Source organism: Oncorhynchus clarkii, chromosome 21 (genome assembly GCF_045791955.1).
Source record: "Oncorhynchus clarkii lewisi isolate Uvic-CL-2024 chromosome 21, UVic_Ocla_1.0, whole genome shotgun sequence".
NCBI lineage: Eukaryota > Metazoa > Chordata > Actinopteri > Salmoniformes > Salmonidae > Oncorhynchus > Oncorhynchus clarkii.
In genome coordinates, this window is record NC_092167.1 from 30,948,848 (window position 1) to 30,974,543 (window position 25,696).

Below are 25,696 nucleotides of genomic sequence, written 5' to 3' on the forward strand. Positions count from 1 at the left end.
GCGCCAACCAATTGCACCACAGAGACTTGTGGTTATACTGACCCTCAGCAGGCCAAAGTCTCATGGAAGCTCAAACCAAGTCAGGAAGGGTCAGTTCACATCTCCACAATCTGAAAAATGTCATCCCTGGGTGGTGATGATGCACCAACCTTTAGATTGACAGTCAAACACGCTAACTGATTGCACTAGAGAGGCTTGTGTTGGCATTGACCGGGGCAAAACAACAGGAATCTCATTACAGGTCCAGGATGTCACATCCACATCATGGAGCACAACAAACAGACAACTGTCGTCCCTGGGTGGGCTCGAACCACCAACCTTTAGATTAACAGTCTAACGCGCTAACCAATTGCGCCACAGAGACTTGTGGTGTATATGACCCTGACGCTTGATCGATGGCCATTTGTGCTCTCATCCAACTGAACATGGAGTTTACGAAACAACAACACTTTGTTCCAATTGTTGTGTTAACGTGCATCAAAAGTGCAGCAACATTTTCAAGGAAGTAGACCTATAGTTTTCTAATGTTTGTTAGCTTTTTGAATGGCCTTAAAAGGGCAAAAATGTAGCGCAATGTTCGTCAGCGCAACATTATATTAAAAGGCATCTGGCAGGAGTAAATCCCGCCTCAATCACAAATATATTCTGATAAATATATATTTTAAACAACTGCATTTTCACAAATGTAATATATAATCGCCAAGCCCATTCAAAATAATTAGGGGACTGACTCCGGAAGAATGATGAAGTGGCTAGTCACTTTCATGGCGTATTGGCGTACATATACACACAAACACACTGGACCAACATTGTCCTTCTCGCGAGATAAATATAAATGCTAAGGTTTTTCATGCCAGATTGACATCATTTACGTTGTCATACCAGCCAGATTAATAAGAATAAATTATATGTTCCTTGGAGAACACAGAATGATCAAGCTATTGAGTAACAGAAGATCAGAGACCATTGACAGCCATTTTACCAGTAGGTATGATAACTTGTCATCTTTCATGTTCAACAACACACCAATCACATGTGACAACAGGAAACACAGCAGGTCAAAAGCAAGCTTACTGTACGGCCAGGAAGGTCTTCCACATCACTAGAAACAGAAAGACAGCATTCCTGGGTGGGCTCAAATCACCAACTTTTAAATTAACAGTCTAACGCGCCAACCAATTGCACCACAGAGACTTGTGGTTATACTGACCCTCAGCAGGCCAAAGTCTCATGGAAGCTCAAACCAAGTCAGGAAGGGTCAGTTCACATCTACACAATCTGAAAAATGTCATCCCTGGGTGGTGATGATGCACCAACCTTTAGATTGACAGTCAAACACGCTAACTGATTGCACTAGAGAGGCTTGTGTTGGCATTGACCGGGGCAAAATAAAAGGAATCTCATTACAGGTCCAGGATGTCACATCCACATCATGGAGCACAACAAACTGAGAACAGTCGTCCCTGGGTGGGCTCGAACCACCAACCTTTAGATTAACAGTCTAACACGCTAACCAATTGCGCTACAGAGACTTGTGGTGTATATGACCCTGACGCTTGATTGATGGCCATTTGTGCTCTCATCCAACTGAACATGGAGTTTACGAAACAACAACACTTTGTTCCAATGGTTGTGTTAACGTGCATCAAAAGTGCAGCAACATTTTCAAGGAAGTAGACCTATAGTTTTCTAATGTTTGTTAGCTTTTTGAATGGCCTTAAAAGGGCAAAAATGTAGCGCAATGTTCGTCAGCGCAACATTATATTAAAAGGCATCTGGCAGGAGTAAATCCCGCCTCAATCACAAATATATTCTGATAAATATATATTTTAAACAACTGCATTTTCACAAATGTAATATATAATCGCCAAGCCCATTCAAAATAATTAGGGGACTGACTCCGGAAGAATGATGAAGTGGCTAGTCACTTTCATGGCGTATTGGCGTACATATACACACAAACACACTGGACCAACATTGTCCTTCTCGCGAGATAAATATAAATGCTAAGGTTTTTCATGCCAGATTGACATCATTTACATTGTCATACCAGCCAGATTAATAAGAATAAATTATATGTTCCTTGGAGAACACAGAATGATCAAGCTATTGAGTAACAGAAGATCAGAGACCATTGACAGCCATTTTACCAGTAGGTATGATAACTTGTCATCTTTCATGTTCAACAACACACCAATCACATGTGACAACAGGAAACACAGCAGGTCAAAAACAAGCTTACTGTAAGGCCAGGAAGGTCTTCCTCATCACTAGAAACAGAAAGACAGCATTCCTGGGTGGGCTCAAATCACCAACTTTTAAATTAACACTCTAACGCGCCAACCAATTGCACCACAGAGACTTGTGGTTATACTGACCCTCAGCAGGCCAAAGTCTCATGGAAGCTCAAACCAAGTCAGGAAGGGTCAGTTCACATCTCCACAATCTGAAAAATGTCATCCCTGGGTGGTGATGATGCACCAACCTTTAGATTGACAGTCAAACACGCTAACTGATTGCACTAGAGAGGCTTGTGTTGGCATTGATCAGCAGGGCAAAATAACAGGAATCTCATTACAAGTCCAGGATGTCACATCCACATCATGGAGCACAACAAACTGAGAACTGTCGTCCCTGGGTGGGCTCGAACCACCAACCTTTAGATTAACAGTCTAACGCGCTAACCAATTGCGCCACAGTGACTTGTTGTGTATATGACCCTGACGCTTGATCAATGGCCATTTGTGCTCTCATCCAACTGAACATGGAGTTTACGAAACAACAACACTTTGTTCCAATGGTTGTGTTAACGTGCATCAAAAGTGCAGCAACATTTTCAAGGAAGTAGACCTATAGTTTTCTAATGTTTGTTAGCTTTTTGAATGGCCTTAAAAGGGCAAAGATGTAGCGCAATGTTCGTCAGCGCAACATTATATTAAAAGGCATCTGGCAGGAGTAAATCCCGCCTCAATCACAAATATATTCTGATAAATATATATTTTAAACAACTGCATTTTCACAAATGTAATATATAATCGCCAAGCCCATTCAAAATAATTAGGGGACTGACTCCGGAAGAATGATGAAGTGGCTAGTCACTTTCATGGCGTATTGGCGTACATATACACACAAACACACTGGACCAACATTGTCCTTCTCGCGAGATAAATATAAATGCTAAGGTTTTTCATGCCAGATTGACATCATTTACGTTGTCATACCAGCCAGATTAATAAGAATAAATTATATGTTCCTTGGAGAACACAGAATGATCAAGCTATTGAGTAACAGAAGATCAGAGACCATTGACAGCCATTTTACCAGTAGGTATGATAACTTGTCATCTTTCATGTTCAACAACACACCAATCACATGTGACAACAGGAAACACAGCAGGTCAAAAACAAGCTTACTGTAAGGCCAGGAAGGTCTTCCTCATCACTAGAAACAGAAAGACAGCATTCCTGGGTGGGCTCAAATCACCAACTTTTAAATTAACACTCTAACGCGCCAACCAATTGCACCACAGAGACTTGTGGTTATACTGACCCTCAGCAGGCCAAAGTCTCATGGAAGCTCAAACCAAGTCAGGAAGGGTCAGTTCACATCTCCACAATCTGAAAAATGTCATCCCTGGGTGGTGATGATGCACCAACCTTTAGATTGACAGTCAAACACGCTAACTGATTGCACTAGAGAGGCTTGTGTTGGCATTGATCAGCAGGGCAAAATAACAGGAATCTCATTACAAGTCCAGGATGTCACATCCACATCATGGAGCACAACAAACTGAGAACTGTCGTCCCTGGGTGGGCTCGAACCACCAACCTTTAGATTAACAGTCTAACGCGCTAACCAATTGCGCCACAGTGACTTGTTGTGTATATGACCCTGACGCTTGATCAATGGCCATTTGTGCTCTCATCCAACTGAACATGGAGTTTACGAAACAACAACACTTTGTTCCAATGGTTGTGTTAACGTGCATCAAAAGTGCAGCAACATTTTCAAGGAAGTAGACCTATAGTTTTCTAATGTTTGTTAGCTTTTTGAATGGCCTTAAAAGGGCAAAGATGTAGCGCAATGTTCGTCAGCGCAACATTATATTAAAAGGCATCTGGCAGGAGTAAATCCCGCCTCAATCACAAATATATTCTGATAAATATATATTTTAAACAACTGCATTTTCACAAATGTAATATATAATCGCCAAGCCCATTCAAAATAATTAGGGGACTGACTCCGGAAGAATGATGAAGTGGCTAGTCACTTTCATGGCGTATTGGCGTACATATACACACAAACACACTGGACCAACATTGTCCTTCTCGCGAGATAAATATAAATGCTAAGGTTTTTCATGCCAGATTGACATCATTTACCTTGTCATACCAGCCAGATTAATAAGAATAAATTATATGTTCCTTGGAGAACACAGAATGATCAAGCTATTGAGTAACAGAAGATCAGAGACCATTGACAGCCATTGTACCAGTAGGTATGATAACTTGTCATCTTTCATGTTCAACAACACACCAATCACATGTGACAACAGGAAACACAGCAGTTCAAAAGCAAGCTTACTGTAAGGCCAGGAAGGTCTTCCACATCACTAGAAACAGAAAGACAGCATTCCTGGGTGGGCTCAAATCACCAACTTTTAAATTAACAGTCTAACGCGCCAACCAATTGCACCACAGAGACTTGTGGTTATACTGACCCTCAGCAGGCCAAAGTCTCATGGAAGCTCAAACCAAGTCAGGAAGGGTCAGTTCACATCTACACAATCTGAAAAATGTCATCCCTGGGTGGTGATGATGCACCAACCTTTAGTTTGACAGTCAAACACGCTAACTGATTGCACTAGAGAGGCTTGTGTTGGCATTGACCGGGGCAAAATAACAGGAATCTCATTACAGGTCCAGGATGTCACATCCATATCATGGAGCACAACAAACTGAGAACAGTCGTCCCTGGGTGGGCTCGAACCACCAACCTTTAGATTAACAGTCTAACGCACTAACCAATTGCGCTACAGAGACTTGTGGTGTATATGACCCTGACGCTTGATCGATGGCCATTTGTGCTCTCATCCAACTGAACATGGAGTTTACGAAACAACAACACTTTGTTCCAATGGTTGTGTTAACGTGCATCAAAAGTGCAGCAACATTTTCAAGGAAGTAGACCTATAGTTTTCTAATGTTTGTTAGCTTTTTGAATGGCCTTAAAAGGGCAAAAATGTAGCGCAATGTTCGTCAGCGCAACATTATATTAAAAGGCATCTGGCAGGAGTAAATCCCGCCTCAATCACAAATATATTCTGATAAATATATATTTTAAACAACTGCATTTTCACAAATGTAATATATAATCGCCAAGCCCATTCAAAATAATTAGGGGACTGACTCCGGAAGAATGATGAAGTGGCTAGTCACTTTCATGGCGTATTGGCGTACATATACACACAAACACACTGGACCAACATTGTCCTTCTCGCGAGATAAATATAAATGCTAAGGTTTTTCATGCCAGATTGACATCATTTACGTTGTCATACCAGCCAGATTAATAAGAATAAATTATATGTTCCTTGGAGAACACAGAATGATCAAGCTATTGAGTAACAGAAGATCAGAGACCATTGACAGCCATTTTACCAGTAGGTATGATAACTTGTCATCTTTCATGTTCAACAACACACCAATCACATGTGACAACAGGAAACACAGCAGGTCAAAAGCAAGCTTACTGTAAGGCCAGGAAGGTCTTCCACATCACTAGAAACAGAAAGACAGCATTCCTGGGTGGGCTCAAATCACCAACTTTTAAATTAACAGTCTAACGCGCCAACCAATTGCACCACAGAGACTTGTGGTTATACTGACCCTCAGCAGGCCAAAGTCTCATGGAAGCTCAAACCAAGTCAGGAAGGGTCAGTTCACATCTCCACAATCTGAAAAATGTCATCCCTGGGTGGTGATGATGCACCAACCTTTAGATTGACAGTCAAACACGCTAACTGATTGCACTAGAGAGGCTTGTGTTGGCATTGACCGGGGCAAAATAACAGGAATCTCATTACAGGTCCAGGATGTCACATCCACATCATGGAGCACAACAAACTGAGAACAGTCGTCCCTGGGTGGGCTCGAACCACCAACCTTTAGATTAACAGTCTAACGCGCTAACCAATTGCGCTACAGAGACTTGTGGTGTATATGACCCTGACGCTTGATCGATGGCCATTTGTGCTCTCATCCAACTGAACATGGAGTTTACGAAACAACAACACTTTGTTCCAATGGTTGTGTTAACGTGCATCAAAAGTGCAGCAACATTTTCAAGGAAGTAGACCTATAGTTTTCTAATGTTTGTTAGCTTTTTGAATGGCCTTAAAAGGGCAAAAATGTAGCGCAATGTTCGTCAGCGCAACATTATATTAAAAGGCATCTGGCAGGAGTAAATTCAGCCGCAATCACAAATATATTCTGATAAATATATATTTTAAACAACTGCATTTTCACAAATGTAATATATAATTGCCAAGCCCATTCAAAATAATTAGGGGACTGACTCCGGAAGAATGATGAAGTGGCTAGTCACTTTCATGGCGTATTGGCGTACATATACACACAAACACACTGGACCAACATTGTCCTTCTTAAATATAAATGCTAAGGTTTTTCATGCCAGATTGACATCATTTACGTTGTCATACCAGCCAGATTAATAAGAATAAATTATATGTTCCTTGGAGAACACAGAATGATCAAGCTATTGAGTAACAGAAGATCAGAGACCATTGACAGCCATTTTACCAGTAGGTATGATAACTTGTCATCTTTCATGTTCAACAACACACCAATCACATGTGACAACAGGAAACACAGCAGGTCAAAAGCAAGCTTACTGTAAGGCCAGGAAGGTCTTCCACATCACTAGAAACAGAAAGACAGCATTCCTGGGTGGGCTCAAATCACCAACTTTTAAATTAACACTCTAACGCGCCAACCAATTGCACCACAGAGACTTGTGGTTATACTGACCCTCAGCAGGCCAAAGTCTCATGGAAGCTCAAACCAAGTCAGGAAGGGTCAGTTCACATCTCCACAATCTGAAAAATGTCATCCCTGGGTGGTGATGATGCACCAACCTTTAGATTGACAGTCAAACACGCTAACTGATTGCACTAGAGAGGCTTGTGTTGGCATTGATCAGCAGGGCAAAATAACAGGAATCTCATTACAAGTCCAGGATGTCACATCGACATCATGGAGCACAACAAACTGAGAACAGTCGTCCCTGGGTGGGCTCGAAACACCAACCTTTAGATTAACAGTCTAACGCGCTAACCAATTGCGCCACAGAGACTTGTGGTGTATATGACCCTGACGCTTGATCGATGGCCATTTGTGCTCTCATCCAACTGAACATGGAGTTTACGAAACAACAACACTTTGTTCCAATTGTTGTGTTAACGTGCATCAAAAGTGCAGCAACATTTTCAAGGAAGTAGACCTATAGTTTTCTAATGTTTGTTAGCTTTTTGAATGGCCTTAAAAGGGCAAAAATGTAGCGCAATGTTCGTCAGCGCAACATTATATTAAAAGGCATCTGGCAGGAGTAAATCCCGCCTCAATCACAAATATATTCTGATAAATATATATTTTAAACAACTGCATTTTCACAAATGTAATATATAATCGCCAAGCCCATTCAAAATAATTAGGGGACTGACTCCGGAAGAATGATGAAGTGGCTAGTCACTTTCATGGCGTATTGGCGTACATATACACACAAACACACTGGACCAACATTGTCCTTCTCGCGAGATAAATATAAATGCTAAGGTTTTTCATGCCAGATTGACATCATTTACGTTGTCATACCAGCCAGATTAATAAGAATAAATTATATGTTCCTTGGAGAACACAGAATGATCAAGCTATTGAGTAACAGAAGATCAGAGACCATTGACAGCCATTTTACCAGTAGGTATGATAACTTGTCATCTTTCATGTTCAACAACACACCAATCACATGTGACAACAGGAAACACAGCAGGTCAAAAGCAAGCTTACTGTAAGGCCAGGAAGGTCTTCCACATCACTAGAAACAGAAAGACAGCATTCCTGGGTGGGCTCAAATCACCAACTTTTAAATTAACAGTCTAACGCGCCAACCAATTGCACCACAGAGACTTGTGGTTATACTGACCCTCAGCAGGCCAAAGTCTCATGGAAGCTCAAACCAAGTCAGGAAGGGTCAGTTCACATCTCCACAATCTGAAAAATGTCATCCCTGGGTGGTGATGATGCACCAACCTTTAGATTGACAGTCAAACACGCTAACTGATTGCACTAGAGAGGCTTGTGTTGGCATTGACCGGGGCAAAATAACAGGAATCTCATTACAGGTCCAGGATGTCACATCCACATCATGGAGCACAACAAACTGAGAACAGTCGTCCCTGGGTGGGCTCGAACCACCAACCTTCAGATTAACAGTCTAACGCGCTAACCAATTGCGCTACAGAGACTTGTGGTGTATATGACCCTGACGCTTGATCGATGGCCATTTGTGCTCTCATCCAACTCAACATGGAGTTTACGAAACAACAACACTTTGTTCCAATGGTTGTGTTAACGTGCATCAAAAGTGCAGCAACATTTTCAAGGAAGTAGACCTATAGTTTTCTAATGTTTGTTAGCTTTTTGAATGGCCTTAAAAGGGCAAAAATGTAGCGCAATGTTCGTCAGCGCAACATTATATTAAAAGGCATCTGGCAGGAGTAAATCCCGCCTCAATCACAAATATATTCTGATAAATATATATTTTAAACAACTGCATTTTCACAAATGTAATATATAATCGCCAAGCCCATTCAAAATAATTAGGGGACTGACTCCGGAAGAATGATGAAGTGGCTAGTCACTTTCATGGCGTATTGGCGTACATATACACACAAACACACTGGACCAACATTGTCCTTCTCGCGAGATAAATATAAATGCTAAGGTTTTTTATGCCAGATTGACATCATTTACGTTGTCATACCAGCCAGATTAATAAGAATAAATTATATGTTCCTTGGAGAACACAGAATGATCAAGCTATTGAGTAACAGAAGATCAGAGACCATTGACAGCCATTTTACCAGTAGGTATGATAACTTGTCATCTTTCATGTTCAACAACACACCAATCACATGTGACAACAGGAAACACAGCAGGTCAAAAGCAAGCTTACTGTAAGGCCAGGAAGGTCTTCCACATCACTAGAAACAGAAAGACAGCATTCCTGGGTGGGCTCAAATCACCAACTTTTAAATTAACACTCTAACGCGCCAACCAATTGCACCACAGAGACTTGTGGTTATACTGACCCTCAGCAGGCCAAAGTCTCATGGAAGCTCAAACCAAGTCAGGAAGGGTCAGTTCACATCTCCACAATCTGAAAAATGTCATCCCTGGGTGGTGATGATGCACCAACCTTTAGATTGACAGTCAAACACGCTAACTGATTGCACTAGAGAGGCTTGTGTTGGCATTGATCAGCAGGGCAAAATAACAGGAATCTCATTACAAGTCCAGGATGTCACATCGACATCATGGAGCACAACAAACTGAGAACAGTCGTCCCTGGGTGGGCTCGAACCACCAACCTTTAGATTAACAGTCTAACGCGCTAACCAATTGCGCTACAGAGACTTGTGGTGTATATGACCCTGACGCTTGATCGATGGCCATTTGTGCTCTCATCCAACTCAACATGGAGTTTACGAAACAACAACACTTTGTTCCAATGGTTGTGTTAACGTGCATCAAAAGTGCAGCAACATTTTCAAGGAAGTAGACCTATAGTTTTCTAATGTTTGTTAGCTTTTTGAATGGCCTTAAAAGGGCAAAAATGTAGCGCAATGTTCGTCAGCGCAACATTATATTAAAAGGCATCTGGCAGGAGTAAATCCCGCCTCAATCACAAATATATTCTGATAAATATATATTTTAAACAACTGCATTTTCACAAATGTAATATATAATCGCCAAGCCCATTCAAAATAATTAGGGGACTGACTCCGGAAGAATGATGAAGTGGCTAGTCACTTTCATGGCGTATTGGCGTACATATACACACAAACACACTGGACCAACATTGTCCGTCTCGCGAGATAAATATAAATGCTAAGGTTTTTCATGCCAGATTGACATCATTTACATTGTCATACCAGCCAGATTAATAAGAATAAATTATATGTTCCTTGGAGAACACAGAATGATCAAGCTATTGAGTAACAGAAGATCAGAGACCATTGACAGCCATTTTACCAGTAGGTATGATAACTTGTCATCTTTCATGTTCAACAACACACCAATCACATGTGACAACAGGAAACACAGCAGGTCAAAAGCAAGCTTACTGTAAGGCCAGGAAGGTCTTCCACATCACTAGAAACAGAAAGACAGCATTCCTGGGTGGGCTCAAATCACCAACTTTTAAATTAACAGTCTAACGCGCCAACCAATTGCACCACAGAGACTTGTGGTTATACTGACCCTCAGCAGGCCAAAGTCTCATGGAAGCTCAAACCAAGTCAGGAAGGGTCAGTTCACATCTCCACAATCTGAAAAATGTCATCCCTGGGTGGTGATGATGCACCAACCTTTAGATTGACAGTCAAACACGCTAACTGATTGCACTAGAGAGGCTTGTGTTGGCATTGACCGGGGCAAAATAACAGGAATCTCATTACAGGTCCAGGATGTCACATCCACATCATGGAGCACAACAAACTGAGAACAGTCGTCCCTGGGTGGGCTCGAACCACCAACCTTCAGATTAACAGTCTAACGCGCTAACCAATTGCGCTACAGAGACTTGTGGTGTATATGACCCTGACGCTTGATCGATGGCCATTTGTGCTCTCATCCAACTCAACATGGAGTTTACGAAACAACAACACTTTGTTCCAATGGTTGTGTTAACGTGCATCAAAAGTGCAGCAACATTTTCAAGGAAGTAGACCTATAGTTTTCTAATGTTTGTTAGCTTTTTGAATGGCCTTAAAAGGGCAAAAATGTAGCGCAATGTTCGTCAGCGCAACATTATATTAAAAGGCATCTGGCAGGAGTAAATCCCGCCTCAATCACAAATATATTCTGATAAATATATATTTTAAACAACTGCATTTTCACAAATGTAATATATAATCGCCAAGCCCATTCAAAATAATTAGGGGACTGACTCCGGAAGAATGATGAAGTGGCTAGTCACTTTCATGGCGTATTGGCGTACATATACACACAAACACACTGGACCAACATTGTCCTTCTCGCGAGATAAATATAAATGCTAAGGTTTTTCATGCCAGATTGACATCATTTACGTTGTCATACCAGCCAGATTAATAAGAATAAATTATATGTTCCTTGGAGAACACAGAATGATCAAGCTATTGAGTAACAGAAGATCAGAGACCATTGACAGCCATTTTACCAGTAGGTATGATAACTTGTCATCTTTCATGTTCAACAACACACCAATCACATGTGACAACAGGAAACACAGCAGGTCAAAAGCAAGCTTACTGTAAGGCCAGGAAGGTCTTCCACATCACTAGAAACAGAAAGACAGCATTCCTGGGTGGGCTCAAATCACCAACTTTTAAATTAACACTCTAACGCGCCAACCAATTGCACCACAGAGACTTGTGGTTATACTGACCCTCAGCAGGCCAAAGTCTCATGGAAGCTCAAACCAAGTCAGGAAGGGTCAGTTCACATCTCCACAATCTGAAAAATGTCATCCCTGGGTGGTGATGATGCACCAACCTTTAGATTGACAGTCAAACACGCTAACTGATTGCACTAGAGAGGCTTGTGTTGGCATTGATCAGCAGGGCAAAATAACAGGAATCTCATTACAAGTCCAGGATGTCACATCGACATCATGGAGCACAACAAACTGAGAACAGTCGTCCCTGGGTGGGCTCGAACCACCAACCTTTAGATTAACAGTCTAACGCGCTAACCAATTGCGCTACAGAGACTTGTGGTGTATATGACCCTGACGCTTGATCGATGGCCATTTGTGCTCTCATCCAACTCAACATGGAGTTTACGAAACAACAACACTTTGTTCCAATGGTTGTGTTAACGTGCATCAAAAGTGCAGCAACATTTTCAAGGAAGTAGACCTATAGTTTTCTAATGTTTGTTAGCTTTTTGAATGGCCTTAAAAGGGCAAAAATGTAGCGCAATGTTCGTCAGCGCAACATTATATTAAAAGGCATCTGGCAGGAGTAAATCCCGCCTCAATCACAAATATATTCTGATAAATATATATTTTAAACAACTGCATTTTCACAAATGTAATATATAATCGCCAAGCCCATTCAAAATAATTAGGGGACTGACTCCGGAAGAATGATGAAGTGGCTAGTCACTTTCATGGCGTATTGGCGTACATATACACACAAACACACTGGACCAACATTGTCCGTCTCGCGAGATAAATATAAATGCTAAGGTTTTTCATGCCAGATTGACATCATTTACATTGTCATACCAGCCAGATTAATAAGAATAAATTATATGTTCCTTGGAGAACACAGAATGATCAAGCTATTGAGTAACAGAAGATCAGAGACCATTGACAGCCATTTTACCAGTAGGTATGATAACTTGTCATCTTTCATGTTCAACAACACACCAATCACATGTGACAACAGGAAACACAGCAGGTCAAAAGCAAGCTTACTGTAAGGCCAGGAAGGTCTTCCACATCACTAGAAACAGAAAGACAGCATTCCTGGGTGGGCTCAAATCACCAACTTTTAAATTAACACTCTAACGCGCCAACCAATTGCACCACAGAGACTTGTGGTTATACTGACCCTCAGCAGGCCAAAGTCTCATGGAAGCTCAAACCAAGTCAGGAAGGGTCAGTTCACATCTCCACAATCTGAAAAATGTCATCCCTGGGTGGTGATGATGCACCAACCTTTAGATTGACAGTCAAACACGCTAACTGATTGCACTAGAGAGGCTTGTGTTGGCATTGATCAGCAGGGCACAATAACAGGAATCTCATTACAAGTCCAGGATGTCACATCCACATCATGGAGCACAACAAACTGAGAACAGTCGTCCCTGGGTGGGATCGAACCACCAACCTTTAGATTAACAGTCTATCGCGCTAACCAATTGCGCCACAGTGACTTGTGGTGTATATGACCCTGACGCTTGATCAATGGCCATTTGTGCTCTCATCCAACTGAACATGGAGTTTACGAAACAACAACACTTTGTTCCAATGGTTGTGTTAACGTGCATCAAAAGTGCAGCAACATTTTCAAGGAAGTAGACCTATAGTTTTCTAATGTTTGTTAGCTTTTTGAATGGCCTTAAAAGGGCAAAAATGTAGCGCAATGTTCGTCAGCGCAACATTATATTAAAAGGCATCTGGCAGGAGTAAATCCCGCCTCAATCACAAATATATTCTGATAAATATATATTTTAAACAACTGCATTTTCACAAATGTAATATATAATCGCCAAGCCCATTCAAAATAATTAGGGGACTGACTCCGGAAGAATGATGAAGTGGCTAGTCACTTTCATGGCGTATTGGCGTACATATACACACAAACACACTGGGCCAACATTGTCCTTCTCGCGAGATAAATATAAATGCTAAGGTTTTTCATGCCAGATTGACATCATTTACGTTGTCATACCAGCCAGATTAATAAGAATAAATTATATGTTCCTTGGAGAACACAGAATGATCAAGCTATTGAGTAACAGAAGATCAGAGACCATTGACAGCCATTTTACCAGTAGGTATGATAACTTGTCATCTTTCATGTTCAACAACACACCAATCACATGTGACAACAGGAAACACAGCAGGTCAAAAGCAAGCTTACTGTAAGGCCAGGAAGGTCTTCCACATCACTAGAAACAGAAAGACAGCATTCCTGGGTGGGCTCAAATCACCAACTTTTAAATTAACACTCTAACGCGCCAACCAATTGCACCACAGAGACTTGTGGTTATACTGACCCTCAGCAGGCCAAAGTCTCATGGAAGCTCAAACCAAGTCAGGAAGGGTCAGTTCACATCTCCACAATCTGAAAAATGTCATCCCTGGGTGGTGATGATGCACCAACCTTTAGATTGACAGTGAAACACGCTAACTGATTGCACTAGAGAGGCTTGTGTTGGCATTGATCAGCAGGGCAAAATAACAGGAATCTCATTACAAGTCCAGGATGTCACATCCACATCATGGAGCACAACAAACTGAGAACTGTCGTCCCTGGGTGGGCTCGAACCACCAACCTTTAGATTAACAGTCTAACGCGCTAACCAATTGCGCCACAGAGACTTGTGGTGTATATGACCCTGACGCTTGATCGATGGCCATTTGTGCTCTCATCCAACTGAACATGGAGTTTACGAAACAACAACACTTTGTTCCAATTGTTGTGTTAACGTGCATCAAAAGTGCAGCAACATTTTCAAGGAAGTAGACCTATAGTTTTCTAATGTTTGTTAGCTTTTTGAATGGCCTTAAAAGGGCAAAAATGTAGCGCAATGTTCGTCAGCGCAACATTATATTAAAAGGCATCTGGCAGGAGTAAATCCCGCCTCAATCACAAATATATTCTGATAAATATATATTTTAAACAACTGCATTTTCACAAATGTAATATATAATCGCCAAGCCCATTCAAAATAATTAGGGGACTGACTCCGGAAGAATGATGAAGTGGCTAGTCACTTTCATGGCGTATTGGCGTACATATACACACAAACACACTGGACCAACATTGTCCTTCTCGCGAGATAAATATAAATGCTAAGGTTTTTCATGCCAGATTGACATCATTTACGTTGTCATACCAGCCAGATTAATAAGAATAAATTATATGTTCCTTGGAGAACACAGAATGATCAAGCTATTGAGTAACAGAAGATCAGAGACCATTGACAGCCATTTTACCAGTAGGTATGATAACTTGTCATCTTTCATGTTCAACAAAACACACCTATCACATGTGACAACAGGAAACACAGCAGGTCAAAAGCAAGCTTACTGTAAGGCCAGGAAGGTCTTCCACATCACTAGAAACAGAAAGACAGCATTCCTGGGTGGGCTCAAATCACCAACTTTTAAATTAACAGTCTAACGCGCCAACCAATTGCACCACAGAGACTTGTGGTTATACTGACCCTCAGCAGGCCAAGGTCTCATGGAAGCTCAAACCAAGTCAGGAAGGGTCAGTTCACATCTCCACAATCTGAAAAATGTCATCCCTGGGTGGTGATGATGCACCAACCTTTAGATTGACAGTCAAACACGCTAACTGATTGCACTAGAGAGGCTTGTGTTGGCATTGACCGGGGCAAAATAACAGGAATCTCATTACAGGTCCAGGATGTCACATCCACATCATGGAGCACAACAAACTGACAACTGTCGTCCCTGGGTGGGCTCGAACCACCAACCTTTAGATTAACAGTCTAACGCGCTAACCAATTGCACCACAGTGACTTGTAGTGTATATGACCCTGACGCTTGATCGATGGCCATTTGTGCTCTCATCCAACTGAACATGGAGTTTACGAAACAACAACACTTTGTTCCAATGGTTGTGTTAACGTGCATCAAAAGTGCAGCAACATTTTCAAGGAAGTAGACCTATAGTTTTCTAATGTTTGTTAGCTTTTTGAATGGCCTTAAAAGGGCAAAAATGTAGCGCAATGTTCGTCAGCGCAACATTATATTAAAAGGCAAATCTGGCAGGAGTAAATTCAGCCGCAATCACAAATATATTCTGATAAATATATATTTTAAACAACTGCATTTTCACAAATGTAATATATAATCGCCAAGCCCATTCAAAATAATTAGGGGACTGACTCCGGAAGAATGATGAAGTGGCTAGTCACTTTCATGGCGTATTGGCGTACATATACACACAAACACACTGGACCAACATTGTCCTTCTCGCGAGATAAATATAAATGCTAAGGTTTTTCATGCCAGATTGACATCATTTACGTTGTCATACCAGCCAGATTAATAAGAATAAATTATATGTTCCTTGGAGAACACAGAATGATCAAGCTATTGAGTAACAGAAGATCAGAGACCATTGACAGCCATTTTACCAGTAGGTATGATAACTTGTCATCTTTCATGTTCAACAACACACCAATCACATGTGACAACAGGAAACACAGCAGGTCAAAAGCAAGCTTACTGTAAGGCCAGGAAGGTCTTCCACATCACTAGAAACAGAAAGACAGCATTCCTGGGTGGGCTCAAATCACCAACTTTTAAATTAACAGTCTAACGCGCCAACCAATTGCACCACAGAGACTTGTGGTTATACTGACCCTCAGCAGGCCAAAGTCTCATGGAAGCTCAAACCAAGTCAGGAAGGGTCAGTTCACATCTCCACAATCTGAAAAATGTCATCCCTGGGTGGTGATGATGCACCAACCTTTAGATTGACAGTCAAACACGCTAACTGATTGCACTAGAGAGGCTTGTGTTGGCAGGGCAAAATAACAGGAATCTCATTACAGGTCCAGGATGTCACATCCACATCATGGAGCACAACAAACTGACAACTGTCTTCCATGGGTGGGCTCGAACCACCAACCTTTAGATTAACAGTCTAACTACGTTGTCATACCAGCCAGATTAATAAGAATAAATGATATGTTCCTTGGAGAACACAGAATGATCAAGCTATTGAGTAACAGAAGATCAGAGACCATTGACAACCATTTTACCAGTAGGTATGATAACTTGTCATCTTTCATGTTCAACAACACACCAATCACATGTGACAACAGGAAACACAGCAGGTCAAAAGCAAGCTTACTGTAAGGCCAGGAAGGTCTTCCACATCACTAGAAACAGAAAGACAGCATTCCTGGGTGGGCTCAAATCACCAACTTTTAAATTAACAGTCTAACGCGCCAACCAATTGCACCACAGAGACTTGTGGTTATACTGATCCTCAGCAGGCCAAAGTCTCATGGAAGCTCAAGCCAAGTCAGGAAGGGTCAGTTCACATCTCCACAATCTGAAAAATGTCATCCCTGGGTGGTGATGATGCACCAACCTTTAGATTGACAGTCAAACACGCTAACTGATTGCACTAGAGAGGCTTGTGTTGGCATTGACCGGGGCAAAATAACAGGAATCTCATTACAGGTCCAGGATGTCACATCCACATCATGGAGCACAACAAACTGACAACTGTCGTCCCTGGGTGGGCTCGAACCACCAACCTTTAGATTAACAGACTAACGCGCTAACCAATTGCGTCACAGAGACTTGTTGTGTATATAACCATGACGCTTGATCGATGGCCATTTGTGCTCTCATCCAACTGAACATGGAGTTTACGAAACAACAACACTTTGTTCCAATAGTTGTGTTAACGTGCATCAAAAGTGCAGCAACATTTTCAAGGAAGTAGACCTATAGTTTTCTAATGTTTGTTAGCTTTTTGAATGGCCTTAAAAGGGCAAAAATGTAGCGCAATGTTCGTCAGCGCAACATTATATTAAAAGGCAAATCTGGCAGGAGTAAATTCAGCCGCAATCACAAATATATTCTGATAAATATATATTTTAAACAACTGCATTTTCACAAATGTAATATATAATCGCCAAGCCCATTCAAAATAATTAGGGGACTGACTACGGAAGAATGATGAAGTGGCTAGTCACTTTCATGGCGTATTGGCGTACATATACACACAAACACACTGGACCAACATTGTCCTTCTCGCAAGATAAATATAAATGCTAAGGTTTTTCATGCCAGATTGACATCATTTACGTTGTCATATCAGCCAGATTAATAAGAATAAATTATATGTTCCTTGGAGAACACAGAATGATCAAGCTATTGAGTAACAGAAGATCAGAGACCATTGACAACCATTTTACCAGTAGGTATGATAACTTGTCATCTTTCATGTTCAACAACACACCAATCACATGTGACAACAGGAAACACAGCAGGTCAAAAGCAAGCTTACTGTAAGGCCAGGAAGGTCTTCCACATCACTAGAAACAGAAAGACAGCATTCCTGGGTGGGCTCAAATCACCAACTTTTAAATTAACAGTCTAACGCGCCAACCAATTGAACCACAGAGACTTGTGGTTATACTGATCCTCAGCAGGCCAAAGTCTCATGGAAGCTCAAGCCAAGTCAGGAAGGGTCAGTTCACATCTCCACAATCTGAAAAATGTCATCCCTGGGTGGTGATGATGCACCAACCTTTAGATTGACAGTCAAACACGCTAACTGATTGCACTAGAGAGGCTTGTGTTGGCATTGACCGGGGCAAAATAACAGGAATCTCATTACAGGTCCAGGATGTCACATCCACATCATGGAGCACAACAAACTGACAACTGTTGTCCCTGGGTGGGCTCGAACCACCAACCTTTAGATTAACAGTCTAACGTGCTAACCAATTGCGCCACAGAGACTTGTGGTGTATACGACCCTGACGCTTGATCGATGGCCATTTGTGCTCTCATCCAACTGAACATGGAGTTTACGAAACAACAACACTTTGTTCCAATGGTTGTGTTAACGTGCATCAAAAGTGCAGCAACATTTTCAAGGAAGTAGACCTATAGTTTTCTAATGTTTGTTAGCTTTTTGAATGGCCTTAAAAGGGCAAAAATGTAGCGCAATGTTCGTCAGCGCAACATTATATTAAAAGGCATCTGGCAGGAGTAAATTCAGCCACAATCACAAATATATTATGATAAATATATATTTTAAACAACTGCATTTTCACAAATGTAATATATAATCGCCAAGCCCATTCAAAATAATTAGGGGACTGACTCCGGAAGAATGATGAAGTGGCTAGTCACTTTCATGGCGTATTGGCGTACATATACACACAAACACACTGGACCAACATTGTCCTTCTCGCGAGATAAATATATATGCTAAGGTTTTTCATGCCAGATTGACATCATTTACGTTGTCATACCAGCCAGATTAATAAGAATAAATTATATGTTCCTTGGAGAACACAGAATGATCAAGCTATTGAGTAACAGAAGATCAGAGACCATTGACAGCCATTTTACCAGTAGGTATCATAACTTGTCATCTTTCATGTTCAACAACACACCAATCACATGTGACAACAGGAAACACAGCAGGTCAAAAGCAAGCTTACTGTAAGGCCAGGAAGGTCTTCCACATCACTAGAAACAGAAAGACAGCATTCCTGGGTGGGCTCAAATCACCAACTTTTAAATTAACACTCTAACGCGCCAACCAATTGCACCACAGAGACTTGTGGTTATACTGACCCTCAGCAGGCCAAAGTCTCATGGAAGCTCAAACCAAGTCAGGAAGGGTCAGTTCACATCTCCACAATCTGAAAAATGTCATCCCTGGGTGGTGATGATGCACCAACCTTTAGATTGACAGTCAAACACGCTAACTGATTGCACTAGAGAGGCTTGTGTTGGCATTGACCGGGGCAAAATAACAGGAATCTCATTACAGGTCCAGGATGTCACATCCACATCATGGAGCACAACAAACTGACAACTGTCGTCCCTGGGTGGGCTCGAACCACCAACCTTTAGATTAACAGTCTAACGCGCTAACCAATTGCGCCACAGAGACTTGTGGTGTATATGACCCTGACGCTTGATCGATGGCCATTTGTGCTCTCATCCAACTGAACATGGAGTTTACGAAACAACAACACTTTGTTCCAATGGTTGTGTTAACGTGCATCAAAAGTGCAGCAACATTTTCAAGGAAGTAGACCTATAGTTTTCTAATGTTTGTTAGCTTTTTGAATGGCCTTAAAAGGGCAAAAATGTAGCGCAATGTTCGTCAGCGCAACATTATATTAAAAGGCATCTGGCAGGAGTAAATTCAGCCACAATCACAAATATATTATGATAAATATATATTTTAAACAACTGCATTTTCACAAATGTAATATATAATCGCCAAGCCCATTCAAAATAATTAGGGGACTGACTCCGGAAGAATGATGAAGTGGCTAGTCACTTTCATGGCGTATTGGCGTACATATACACACAAACACACTGGACCAACATTGTCCTTCTCGCGAGATAAATATATATGCTAAGGTTTTTCATGCCAGATTGACATCATTTACGTTGTCATACCAGCCAGATTAATAAGAATAAATTATATGTTCCTTGGAGAACACAGAATGATCAAGCTATTGAGTAACAGAAGATCAGAGACCATTGACAGCCATTTTACCAGTAGGTATCATAACTTGTCATCTTTCATGTTCAACAACACACCAATCACATGTGACAACAGGAAACACAGCAGGTCAAAAGCAAGCTTACTGTAAGGCCAGGAAGGTCTTCCACATCACTAGAAACAGAAAGACAGCATTCCTGGGTGGGCTCAAATCACCAACTTTTAAATTAACACTCTAACGCGCCAACCAATTGCACCACAGAGACTTGTGGTTATACTGACCCTCAGCAGGCCAAAGTCTCATGGAAGCTCAAACCAAGTCAGGAAGGGTCAGTTCACATCTCCACAATCTGAAAAATGTCATCCCTGGGTGGTGATGATGCACCAACCTTTAGATTGACAGTCAAACACGCTAACTGATTGCACTAGAGAGGCTTGTGTTGGCATTGACCGGGGCAAAATAACAGGAATCTCATTACAGGTCCAGGATGTCACATCCACATCATGGAGCACAACAAACTGACAACTGTCGTCCCTGGGTGGGCTCGAACCACCAACCTTTAGATTAACAGTCTAACGCGCTAACCAATTGCGCCACAGAGACTTGTGGTGTATATGACCCTGACGCTTGATCGATGGCCATTTGTGCTCTCATCCAACTGAACATGGAGTTTACGAAACAACAACACTTTGTTCCAATGGTTGTGTTAACGTGCATCAAAAGTGCAGCAACATTTTCAAGGAAGTAGACCTATAGTTTTCTAATGTTTGTTAGCTTTTTGAATGGCCTTAAAAGGGCAAAAATGTAGCGCAATGTTCGTCAGCGCAACATTATATTAAAAGGCAGGAGTAAATTCAGCCGCAATCACAAATATATTCTGATAAATATATATTTTAAACAACTGCATTTTCACAAATGTAATATATAATCGCCAAGCCCATTCAAAATAATTAGGGGACTGACTCCGGAAGAATGATGAAGTGGCTAGTCACTTTCATGGCGTATTGGCGTACATATACACACAAACACACTGGACCAACATTGTCCTTCTCGCAAGATAAATATAAATGCTAAGGTTTTTCATGCCAGATTGACATCATTTACGTTGTCATACCAGCCAGATTAATAAGAATAAATTATATGTTCCTTGGAGAACACAGAATGATCAAGCTATTGAGTAACAGAAGATCAGAGACCATTGACAACCATTTTACCAGTAGGTATGATAACTTGTCATCTTTCATGTTCAACAACACACCAATCACATGTGACAACAGGAAACACAGCAGGTCAAAAGCAAGCTTACTGTAAGGCCAGGAAGGTCTTCCACATCACTAGAAACAGAAAGACAGCATTCCTGGGTGGGCTCAAATCACCAACTTTTAAATTAACAGTCTAACGCGCCAACCAATTGCACCACAGGGACATGTGGTTATACTGATCCTCAGCAGGCCAAAGTCTCATGGAAGCTCAAGCCAAGTCAGGAAGGGTCAGTTCACATCTCCACAATCTGAAAAATGTCATCCCTGGGTGGTGATGATGCACCAACCTTTAGATTGACAGTCAAACACGCTAACTGATTGCACTAGAGAGGCTTGTGTTGGCATTGACCATCAGCAGGGCAAAATAACAGGAATCTCATTACAGGTCCAGGATGTCACATCCACATCATGGAGCACAACAAACTGACAACTTTCGGCACTGGGTGGGCTCGAACCACCAACCTTTAAATTAACAGTCTAACGCACTAACCAATTGCGCCACAGAGACTTATGGTGTATATGACCCTGACGCTTGATCGATGGCCATTTGTGCTCTCATCCAACTGAACATGGAGTTTACGAAACAACAACACTTTGTTCCAATGGTTGTGTTAACGTGCATCAAAAGTGCAGCAACATTTTCAAGGAAGTAGCCCTGTAGTTTTCTAATGTTTGTTAGCTTTTTGAATGGCCTTAAAAGGGCAAAAATGTAGCGCAATGTTTGTCAGCGCAACATTATATTAAAAGGCAAATCTGGCAGGAGTAAATTCAGCCACAATCACAAATATATTATGATAAATATATATTTTAAACAACTGCATTTTCACAAATGTAATATATAATCGCCAAGCCCATTCAAAATAATTAGGGGACTGACTCCGGAAGAATGATGAAGTGGCTAGTCACTTTCATGGCGTATTGGCGTACATATACACACAAACACACTGGACCAACATTGTCCTTCTCGCAAGATAAATATAAATGCTAAGGTTTTTCATGCCAGATTGACATCATTTACGTTGTCATACCAGCCAGATTAATAAGAATAAATTATATGTTCCTTGGAGAACACAGAATGATCAAGCTATTGAGTAACAGAAGATCAGAGACCATTGACAACCATTTTACCAGTAGGTATGATAACTTGTCATCTTTCATGTTCAACAACACACCAATCACATGTGACAACAGGAAACACAGCAGGTCAAAAGCAAGCTTACTGTAAGGCCAGGAAGGTCTTCCACATCACTAGAAACAGAAAGACAGCATTCCTGGGTGGGCTCAAATCACCAACTTTTAAATTAACAGTCTAACGCGCCAACCAATTGCACCACAGAGACTTGTGGTTATACTGATCCTCAGCAGGCCAAAGTCTCATGGAAGATCAAGCCAAGTCAGGAAGGGTCAGTTCACATCTCCACAATCTGAAAAATGTCATCCCTGGGTGGTGATGATGCACCAACCTTTAGATTGACAGTCAAACACGCTAACTGATTGCACTAGAGAGGCTTGTGTTGGCATTGACCGGGGCAAAATAACAGGAATCTCATTACAGGTCCAGGATGTCACATCCACATCATGGAGCACAACAAACTGACAACTGTCGTCCCTGGGTGGGCTCGAACCACCAACCTTTAGATTAACAGTCTAACGCGCTAACCAATTGCGCCACAGAGATTTGTGGTGTATATGACCCTGACGCTTGATCGATGGCCATTTGTGCTCTCATCCAACTGAACATGGAGTTTACGAAACAACAACACTTTGTTCCAATGGTTGTGTTAACGTGCATCAAAAGTGCAGCAACATTTTCAAGGAAGTAGACCTATAGTTTTCTAATGTTTGTTAGCTTTTTGAATGGCCTTAAAAGGGCAAAAATGTAGCGCAATGTTCGTCAGCGCAACATTATATTAAAAGGCAGGAGTAAATTCAGCCGCAATCACAAATATATTCTGATAAATATATATTTTAAACAACTGCATTTTCACAAATGTAATATATAATCGCCAAGCCCATTCAAAATAATTAGGGGACTGACTCCGGAAGAATGATGAAGTGGCTAGTCACTTTCATGGCGTATTGGCGTACATATACACACAAACACACTGGACCAACATTGTCCTTCTCGCAAGATAAATATAAATGCTAAGGTTTTTCATGCCAGATTGACATGATTTACGTTGTCATACCAGCCAGATTAATAAAAATAAATTATATGTTCCTTGGAGAACACAGAATGATCAAGCTATTGAGTAACAGAAGATCAGAGACCATTGACAGCCATTTTACCAGTAGGTATGATAACTTGTCATCTTTCATGTTCAACAACACACCAATCACATGTGACAACAGGAAACACAGCAGGTCAAAAGCAAGCTTACTGTAAGGCCAGGAAGGTCTTCCACATCACTAGAAACAGAAAGACAGCATTCCTGGGTGGGCTCAAATCACCAACTTTTAAATTAACAGTCTAACGCGCCAACCAATTGCACCACAGAGACTTGTGGTTATACTGACCCTCAGCAGGCCAAAGTCTCATGGAAGCTCAAACCAAGTCAGGAAGGGTCAGTTCACATCTCCACAATCTGAAAAATTTCATCCCTGGGTGGTGATGATGCACCAACCTTTAGATTGACAGTCAAACACGCTAACTGATTGCACTAGAGAGGCTTGTGTTGGCATTGACCCTCAGCAGGGCAAAATAACAGGAATCTCATTACAGGTCCAGGATGTCACATCCACATCATGGAGCACAACAAACTGACAACTGTCAGCACTGGGTGGGCTCGAACCACCAACCTTTAGATTAACAGTCTAACGCACTAACCAATTGCGCCACAGAGACTTATGGTGTATATGACCCTGACGCTTGATCGATGGCCATTTGTGCTCTCATCCAACTGAACATGGAGTTTACGAAACAACAACACTTTGTTCCAATGGTTGTGTTAACGTGCATCAAAAGTGCAGCAACATTTTCAAGGAAGTAGCCCTGTAGTTTTCTAATGTTTGTTAGCTTTTTGAATGGCCTTAAAAGGGCAAAAATGTAGCGCAATGTTTGTCAGCGCAACATTATATTAAAAGGCAAATCTGGCAGGAGTAAATTCAGCCACAATCACAAATATATTATGATAAATATATATTTTAAACAACTGCATTTTCACAAATGTAATATATAATCGCCAAGCCCATTCAAAATAATTAGGGGACTGACTCCGGAAGAATGATGAAGTGGCTAGTCACTTTCATGGCGTATTGGCGTACATATACACACAAACACACTGGACCAACATTGTCCTTCTCGCAAGATAAATATAAATGCTAAGGTTTTTCATGCCAGATTGACATCATTTACGTTGTCATACCAGCCAGATTAATAAGAATAAATTATATGTTCCTTGGAGAACACAGAATGATCAAGCTATTGAGTAACAGAAGATCAGAGACCATTGACAACCATTTTACCAGTAGGTATGATAACTTGTCATCTTTCATGTTCAACAACACACCAATCACATGTGACAACAGGAAACACAGCAGGTCAAAAGCAAGCTTACTGTAAGGCCAGGAAGGTCTTCCACATCACTAGAAACAGAAAGACAGCATTCCTGGGTGGGCTCAAATCACCAACTTTTAAATTAACAGTCTAACGCGCCAACCAATTGCACCACAGAGACTTGTGGTTATACTGATCCTCAGCAGGCCAAAGTCTCATGGAAGATCAAGCCAAGTCAGGAAGGGTCAGTTCACATCTCCACAATCTGAAAAATGTCATCCCTGGGTGGTGATGATGCACCAACCTTTAGATTGACAGTCAAACACGCTAACTGATTGCACTAGAGAGGCTTGTGTTGGCATTGACCGGGGCAAAATAACAGGAATCTCATTACAGGTCCAGGATGTCACATCCACATCATGGAGCACAACAAACTGACAACTGTCGTCCCTGGGTGGGCTCGAACCACCAACCTTTAGATTAACAGTCTAACGCGCTAACCAATTGCGCCACAGAGATTTGTGGTGTATATGACCCTGACGCTTGATCGATGGCCATTTGTGCTCTCATCCAACTGAACATGGAGTTTACGAAACAACAACACTTTGTTCCAATGGTTGTGTTAACGTGCATCAAAAGTGCAGCAACATTTTCAAGGAAGTAGACCTATA

At 41.4% G+C, this 25,696-nt stretch overlaps 22 non-coding genes across 22 annotated transcripts; all 22 read right to left on the reverse strand.

Annotated features, from left to right (window-relative positions):
- Positions 1-290: 290 nt before the first annotated feature.
- Positions 291-364, reverse strand: trnan-guu (transfer RNA asparagine (anticodon GUU)). The gene has a single exon. It is a non-coding gene; the product is annotated as a tRNA-Asn (tRNA).
- A 1,094-nt stretch (positions 365-1,458) lies between these two features.
- On the reverse strand, positions 1,459-1,532 carry trnan-guu (transfer RNA asparagine (anticodon GUU)). Its single transcript has one exon. It is a non-coding gene; the product is annotated as a tRNA-Asn (tRNA).
- Positions 1,533-2,626: 1,094 nt separating this feature from the next.
- On the reverse strand, positions 2,627-2,703 carry trnan-guu (transfer RNA asparagine (anticodon GUU)). The gene has a single exon. It is a non-coding gene; the product is annotated as a tRNA-Asn (tRNA).
- A 1,094-nt stretch (positions 2,704-3,797) lies between these two features.
- trnan-guu (transfer RNA asparagine (anticodon GUU)) lies at positions 3,798-3,874 on the reverse strand. The gene has a single exon. It is a non-coding gene; the product is annotated as a tRNA-Asn (tRNA).
- Positions 3,875-4,968: 1,094 nt separating this feature from the next.
- trnan-guu (transfer RNA asparagine (anticodon GUU)) lies at positions 4,969-5,042 on the reverse strand. The gene has a single exon. It is a non-coding gene; the product is annotated as a tRNA-Asn (tRNA).
- Positions 5,043-6,136: 1,094 nt separating this feature from the next.
- trnan-guu (transfer RNA asparagine (anticodon GUU)) lies at positions 6,137-6,210 on the reverse strand. The gene has a single exon. It is a non-coding gene; the product is annotated as a tRNA-Asn (tRNA).
- Positions 6,211-7,300: 1,090 nt separating this feature from the next.
- Positions 7,301-7,374, reverse strand: trnan-guu (transfer RNA asparagine (anticodon GUU)). The gene has a single exon. It is a non-coding gene; the product is annotated as a tRNA-Asn (tRNA).
- Positions 7,375-8,468: 1,094 nt separating this feature from the next.
- On the reverse strand, positions 8,469-8,542 carry trnan-guu (transfer RNA asparagine (anticodon GUU)). Its single transcript has one exon. It is a non-coding gene; the product is annotated as a tRNA-Asn (tRNA).
- Positions 8,543-9,639: 1,097 nt separating this feature from the next.
- On the reverse strand, positions 9,640-9,713 carry trnan-guu (transfer RNA asparagine (anticodon GUU)). Its single transcript has one exon. It is a non-coding gene; the product is annotated as a tRNA-Asn (tRNA).
- A 1,094-nt stretch (positions 9,714-10,807) lies between these two features.
- On the reverse strand, positions 10,808-10,881 carry trnan-guu (transfer RNA asparagine (anticodon GUU)). The gene has a single exon. It is a non-coding gene; the product is annotated as a tRNA-Asn (tRNA).
- Positions 10,882-11,978: 1,097 nt separating this feature from the next.
- Positions 11,979-12,052, reverse strand: trnan-guu (transfer RNA asparagine (anticodon GUU)). The gene has a single exon. It is a non-coding gene; the product is annotated as a tRNA-Asn (tRNA).
- Positions 12,053-13,149: 1,097 nt separating this feature from the next.
- On the reverse strand, positions 13,150-13,223 carry trnan-guu (transfer RNA asparagine (anticodon GUU)). The gene has a single exon. It is a non-coding gene; the product is annotated as a tRNA-Asn (tRNA).
- A 1,097-nt stretch (positions 13,224-14,320) lies between these two features.
- On the reverse strand, positions 14,321-14,394 carry trnan-guu (transfer RNA asparagine (anticodon GUU)). Its single transcript has one exon. It is a non-coding gene; the product is annotated as a tRNA-Asn (tRNA).
- A 1,093-nt stretch (positions 14,395-15,487) lies between these two features.
- Positions 15,488-15,564, reverse strand: trnan-guu (transfer RNA asparagine (anticodon GUU)). The gene has a single exon. It is a non-coding gene; the product is annotated as a tRNA-Asn (tRNA).
- A 1,726-nt stretch (positions 15,565-17,290) lies between these two features.
- On the reverse strand, positions 17,291-17,364 carry trnan-guu (transfer RNA asparagine (anticodon GUU)). The gene has a single exon. It is a non-coding gene; the product is annotated as a tRNA-Asn (tRNA).
- Positions 17,365-18,460: 1,096 nt separating this feature from the next.
- Positions 18,461-18,534, reverse strand: trnan-guu (transfer RNA asparagine (anticodon GUU)). Its single transcript has one exon. It is a non-coding gene; the product is annotated as a tRNA-Asn (tRNA).
- A 1,094-nt stretch (positions 18,535-19,628) lies between these two features.
- On the reverse strand, positions 19,629-19,702 carry trnan-guu (transfer RNA asparagine (anticodon GUU)). The gene has a single exon. It is a non-coding gene; the product is annotated as a tRNA-Asn (tRNA).
- A 1,094-nt stretch (positions 19,703-20,796) lies between these two features.
- On the reverse strand, positions 20,797-20,870 carry trnan-guu (transfer RNA asparagine (anticodon GUU)). Its single transcript has one exon. It is a non-coding gene; the product is annotated as a tRNA-Asn (tRNA).
- Positions 20,871-21,963: 1,093 nt separating this feature from the next.
- On the reverse strand, positions 21,964-22,037 carry trnan-guu (transfer RNA asparagine (anticodon GUU)). The gene has a single exon. It is a non-coding gene; the product is annotated as a tRNA-Asn (tRNA).
- Positions 22,038-23,133: 1,096 nt separating this feature from the next.
- trnan-guu (transfer RNA asparagine (anticodon GUU)) lies at positions 23,134-23,207 on the reverse strand. Its single transcript has one exon. It is a non-coding gene; the product is annotated as a tRNA-Asn (tRNA).
- A 1,090-nt stretch (positions 23,208-24,297) lies between these two features.
- trnan-guu (transfer RNA asparagine (anticodon GUU)) lies at positions 24,298-24,374 on the reverse strand. Its single transcript has one exon. It is a non-coding gene; the product is annotated as a tRNA-Asn (tRNA).
- A 1,096-nt stretch (positions 24,375-25,470) lies between these two features.
- Positions 25,471-25,544, reverse strand: trnan-guu (transfer RNA asparagine (anticodon GUU)). Its single transcript has one exon. It is a non-coding gene; the product is annotated as a tRNA-Asn (tRNA).
- Between the last annotated feature and the right edge of the window lie 152 nt (positions 25,545-25,696).